The sequence below is a fragment of the Nannospalax galili genome, unplaced genomic scaffold (assembly GCF_000622305.1).
Source record: "Nannospalax galili isolate Female #2095 unplaced genomic scaffold, S.galili_v1.0 scaffold418, whole genome shotgun sequence".
NCBI classification, from domain to species: domain Eukaryota; kingdom Metazoa; phylum Chordata; class Mammalia; order Rodentia; family Spalacidae; genus Nannospalax; species Nannospalax galili.
Genome location: NW_008342003.1, coordinates 1496361 through 1502270, shown reverse-complemented (window position 1 = coordinate 1502270; position 5910 = coordinate 1496361).

The following is a 5910-nucleotide window of genomic DNA, read 5'->3' as shown; positions in this document are numbered from 1 at the left end:
AGGAAATGGGAAAATGCCATTGATCAAAGCAATAAAAATTAATATGAAATGGTACCTTTATTTTAAATTTGTAAAGCTTTGTACAAGATAAAGTATGATACCTGTTACATATATTAGTTAATGTGGTAGTGACCAAGGTTTCTGTAAAGGAGGGAGCTTTGTATACTTCTAGAAAGACAGATTCATAGCATTTAAGGAACACGGTATATTATGCTCTCTTTGAAATCAGTATTTATGAAATAGTCCTGTGGTGGTGGAATACATTTCTAGTTTCATTATGTTGCATAATAAAGCCTTGACCACCCTCAGGCCCAAGTGTAGCTAGCTTTTCTCTACAGCCCAGGACCACCTTCTCAGGAAATGATGTTGCCCGCAGTGGGCTGGGCCCCTGAATGTCAATTAACAATCAAGATGATCCCTTCAGACACGCCCACAGACCAATCCGATGTGGGAAGTCCCTCAAGCAAGTCTTCCTTCTCAGGTGACTCTAGTTAACAGTTAAAACTAACTAGGATATGTTCAGAGCCTTAAAATGTTGATTCCCCTTGATTCAACAATAATTCTTCTTATCATTTTACTATCATAAAATGCAGAGAATAAAATATTCAAATGCTTTCTGGAGCATCCTTTATAGAATTAATATTAATATTATTAATACTAAGGGTAGTACAAATTTCCCTAAACTTTAGAAAATGTTAAGGAACACGGTATATTATGCTCTCTTTGAAATCAGTATTTATAAAATAGTCCTGTGGTGGTGGAATACATTTCCATTCACACTCCTTATGATGTTTCCTGGCATATCTGTTTCTGTCTTTTGTGAAACTGCAGTGTCTTAAAAGCCTAGAAACCTTCTAAATTTCCTTTTCATCACTGGTGATCAGCACACCCTCACCCTCATCTGAGCTCAATAGGCTGTTGAAAAATGTGATAAATGAATATGGGAATGGATAATTGTGTGTATGTCTTCTTTGAAAATGGTTTTCCTTGCATAGCCTCTGTGCCTCTTACTTTATGCATTTTATGGTGTAGAATGCTTCAATAAAAGACAATTAATCAATATTATGCAGAACTGCAGTCTAAAACCCTGCTTGAAATTCCCTACCTCATCTGAGGCGAAAGCAGCTTTGTTTCCATGTATTTTACTCAGTGGTTATAAAGCTTGATGAAATGAGGCTCTGATAAGCCACAGTCCTGACTGGATTTTCAAAACACACTGCAATACACATGAGCAGATCACTTCCAGCGTTCTTGGACAACATAAGTCCCACACAGTACAAACCACAACACACAACAGGGACTCTTTGCTGCCTGCCTGTTTTACCTTCCTATCCAGTCAGCTCTGATACTGTCTGCAGAGGGCACCAGAAGGTGAAATTTTCACTGAGCATCTCAGCACTTTCAGTTTTTTTAATACAATTTTTTAAAAGTTTTGTATTCGTGTGTGTGTGTGTGTGTGTGTGTGTGTGTGTGTGTGTGTGTTTCTATCTGTCTCTCTGTGTGAATGTTTGACACACGTGCATGGGTATCTGTGGAAGCCAAATGAGGGTATAGGGTCCCTGGACCTGGAGTTAGTTGCAAGAAGTTTTGTGTCAACTCGTGATTGCTGGGAACCTAACTCCAGTTGATCTCTGCAAGAAGCATTCAGCCACTGGGCCATTTCTCCAGCCTCTACCTTCAAATTTAAAGGAATGTTGAACAGTGCCAGTTAGACCACATCAGTGACTGATTTACCAGGTATTTCATCCTCCAATACGGCAGAGTACCGCCTGACCTCCAAGTGGTCCCTAGAACCACTCAGTACCTTGCAAAGCACACTCCTGGACTAAGAGATTTTCAGTAGAATTTCTATATGTATGGGATCTACTGACATGTAAGCTATTCCTGATAGGATTTCTGCATAGTTTGTTCCAAAGTTGTTGGATAGAGAATAAAACAATGTTCACTAGTCAACTCTATTGCAAGGTTTTCATGTCTGACAGACCCACATGCTCTAAAAAGTGCTCACACTGTAGGGCATCACCTTAGTTAAGACAGTGAAGGAAGTAGACTGAGGCAAAATTGCATTTGTGAGGAAAGGGTCAGCTGCAGTCAAAGGTAGCAGCAAGACAGTGCTCAAACTACAGATCATCTATCACTCTACCATCTCTTGGTCTACCATCTATCATCTCTCGGTCCCCCTGGTTCTGTTTCCCTAAGAATACTGGGGAATAAAGAGTTCATGTGATTGATCAATTGAATCAGTAGCATTTGCAACCTTGGAGAGTCTGGCTGCTTTGAAAAGGCTCATGAATTATTTTCTATTTATTTAGTTATAAGGTCAATAAAGATCAGAGATCTACTCACTACAGGTGACCAGCAGGTAAAAGTAAAACATAGCAAATTTTTTAATCTGTGGACTGTTGTTGAAAATGTTAGTTAACATGAAATGTTTTAATGTAAGTAGCAACTTCCTCCTAGGGCCTGGCCAGGTCTGTTTCTTTACTTTCTATAGAAGGAAGAAAAAGGACTCTAGATCAAGTGGAGGTATTTGAGTGACTGCCATACTGTGCTGGTGGTTTTCAGTCAATACAGTGCATTCAAGTCAAAAACAGACTCCAAAAAAGGAAACATGAAATTTTTATAGGTCCCTTTAAGATATGTAGAGTCCCACAGAAGATGGAAGCCAGCTTGGGCTACATAGTGAGCTGGCTCAGCAGATAAGAGCGCTGACTGCTCTTGTAAAAGACTTAGGTTCAGTTCCCAACACCCACATGGCAGCTAACAACCATTCATAACTCCAGTTTCAGGGGATCCAGTGTCTTTTTCTGGCCTCTGTGGGCATTTTACAGAATGGGTACACTTACATGCAGGCAATATACTCATACACATAAAATGAAAAATAATAAATAAAATATATTTAAAAATTAATAGATCCTAACATTCAGCAAGGAAATATTGAATTGTTCCACAAAATTGGAGTTCTCTAGGTAATAGGATATTATTTTAACTAGATCTCTAAATATCACAATCATACATGTTGTTTGCTAACAACATCCCCAGATGTTTTGGTGGCATTACAATCAACAAGACAACTCTTCTTCATAGTCAGATATAATTTTCCTAAGCATATAATTTTAGGAGAAATTACACTGCAGACATCTCTTTCCTAACTGGTTTGGCTTACAAATTTAGTCCTGTTTGGGTTTTATTTATCCACCCTTAAAGGTGCAGGTAGAAGGGGGGGATGCTCATCCTCACTCTGGTCTTACCCTGTTCATGCTTTCTTCACTGATAATATCTGCTAAAATCTTGGCCCATCATTTCTTCTGAAAGCTGCTTTTCTCATAATGTAATAGCTGGGAACATGAAAATTGTTCTGGAATACAGTGATGATCTGTGAGTAGTTGGGAAAGAAAAACTACGTAGTATAGACTGAAGGATTCTCCATACTGTGGTTTCCTTATCTGTAAAACAGGAATGAAGTAGAGCACATGTATATACAAGAGGTGATGTGGGTCCCTGAAAGTTATCTTATTTATATAGTTTAGTTACATAAATAATGGCAATATCTACATTTTACATATGAAGTAACTAAGATAGAAAAGGAAAAAATAGTTGGTCTGGGGCTGTATGTAGCTCAAAGGATTATTTGCCTGGACTAGAAGATGGCCTGGGTTCAATCCCTACTTACACACACACACACACACACACACACACCAGTATTTTGTTCAATATATATAAGCCCTAGGATTCATTCAAGTTCAGAATTCTTCAACCTACCTTCTTATCATGGTACTCTGTTTTGATATCTTGATAAGAAATTTATTAAAAATAAACACAGTATGCAAATATATAAATATTTCATGAGTATTAAAAAATAGAAGACATGAAATTAGAGGAAGACTCAGGGGAGTGGGAAGGAGGGGGTGACAGGCAGCTTATGATCAAATTATATTGTACATATGCATGGCATTGTCAGAGATCACAAAATTAAAGCATCTTCAAAAATACCCAATTCAAATTTCCTCATCCTAACTATGATAATTCCCAGTAAAAATCCATTCTGCTTCTCATAACTCTGATGTTCTATGGCACTCTGAGAGAATCGGATAGAATAAGCACCAACATAAGGATTTGAGACCAGTCTCTGTATAGTTATATTTGTGGTATAAAATCCTCCTGGGGAAATCTACTTTGAAATTCTCCTAAAAGACTCAGTGCAAGCTCCTGGGTGACTGGTAATCAATGACATTAGGAAGAGAAAGGAATTAGTGACAAGCCACAGCACACAGTGAGGCAGGAAACAGCAGGTCAAAAGGAAAATCAGATCATTGCTGGTGACTGGACCAGTGGAGACAGGGTGTAAGGAGAATCAGTCGCCCTGAAGAATGTTCATACATTGTCTTATGCTCACTACAAGAATAGCTAAAAGGTAGATGGAACACGATCATTTCAAAGATGTTCAGTCTTCAACATAGCATTCTCCATTTCGGAAGACAACTGCTTGGAAAGACAGGAGTCACCAATCTATTCTGAACTCTTGTGGGGAGACATGAACAAAGGTCTACTCAACCCAGATAGGAAACTGGTGACAGACCAAAGTAAGGCAACCACAAGTCCAGCTTGATGAGCCAATCAGTTTCCTGGAGTTACTCACAGGAGTGTGGATGAGGGGTTACTTATGAGGGGAAACGATTCAAAGACAGCTGTATCACTAAAAGCTCGCTCCAGTAGGGGGGATGGCTCACAAAAGCTGAGTACCTGGAACTCCCTGCACAGTCTGCAGGCAGCGCCACAGGTCCATGTCTCTTCCAGGTCTCTACTGGGCCCAACTTCTTCAGGAGGCTCAGATGCTCTCTGCTTTTCTCCAGGCAACTCAGCTTGCCTGAGCCTCTTAAGGCAGCTAGACTTAGAGAGTGTCTCTCAGTATTTACTCCTTATATATACTTAGGGGGTAAGGGCCTAGTCAACATGGTCAATTTCAGGAAATTCCTGGAGCTATTAAGTTGCTCATTTCTACTGTTTGAAGGAGATTTTTCAACAGGATGGAATCTTCTGTCTCCCATTAGAACATCCTGTCCTCTAAGATGGAATGCTTTATCTGGAGGAAAATTGCTACATTCTGATCATGGTGGCACATGTCTACAATCTCAGCTCTTGGGAGACAGAGACAGGAGGGACTGACTCTCTAAGTTTAAGTCTAGGCTGGGTTTCACATGAGCTCCAGGCCAGCCTTGGCTATAGAGTGACATATTGGCTTTAACTTTTCCCACCAAAAAATTAAAAGTAGAAAAACTGATATGTTCTTCATTAGAATGTGAACTAACATAGGAATCAATAGAAGTGATGGAGTGTTGATCATACCTGGCTTGTAGTTGCATCCACTATGATCTTCTGTGGGGTAAACAGCACTTTTAGAATAGATCACGTGATCTCGGGATCAGGTGTCTGACTCCCTTCCAGTTGTTTCCTTACTTTTGTTACTAAGGACCTGGTGTTTGCTAAGCTCACACTGTGCTGAACTATAGCCCAGCCCGCTAATCACACTTGAGGTGTTAACAGATCTCACCTTCTAAAATAACAGTCCAGAGAAGACTGCTGTGTCCTCATTTCAGAAGTGAAAGGGTGCAATTCTACCTTGTGAGTGAGCAGTGGAGCCTCAGGACACTGCTTCTCTGGAACCTTCTTGTAACTACCACAGTCTGTTGCCTCTTTAAAACAGAAATGGACAAGACAGCACTAAGAGAGGCCAACTTGACACAGAACTTGACTAAATAATCCCTTGGGAGATGGTCAAAAGTTTCTTCAATTTATCAACAGTGATCTTCCTAAATTACAGCTTGATATTTTATATCAGTATCAGTCATAGGACACGTTTTTGCCAATTATCTAAGCATACTTGAATAACACTGGATTTGAAGATATAAA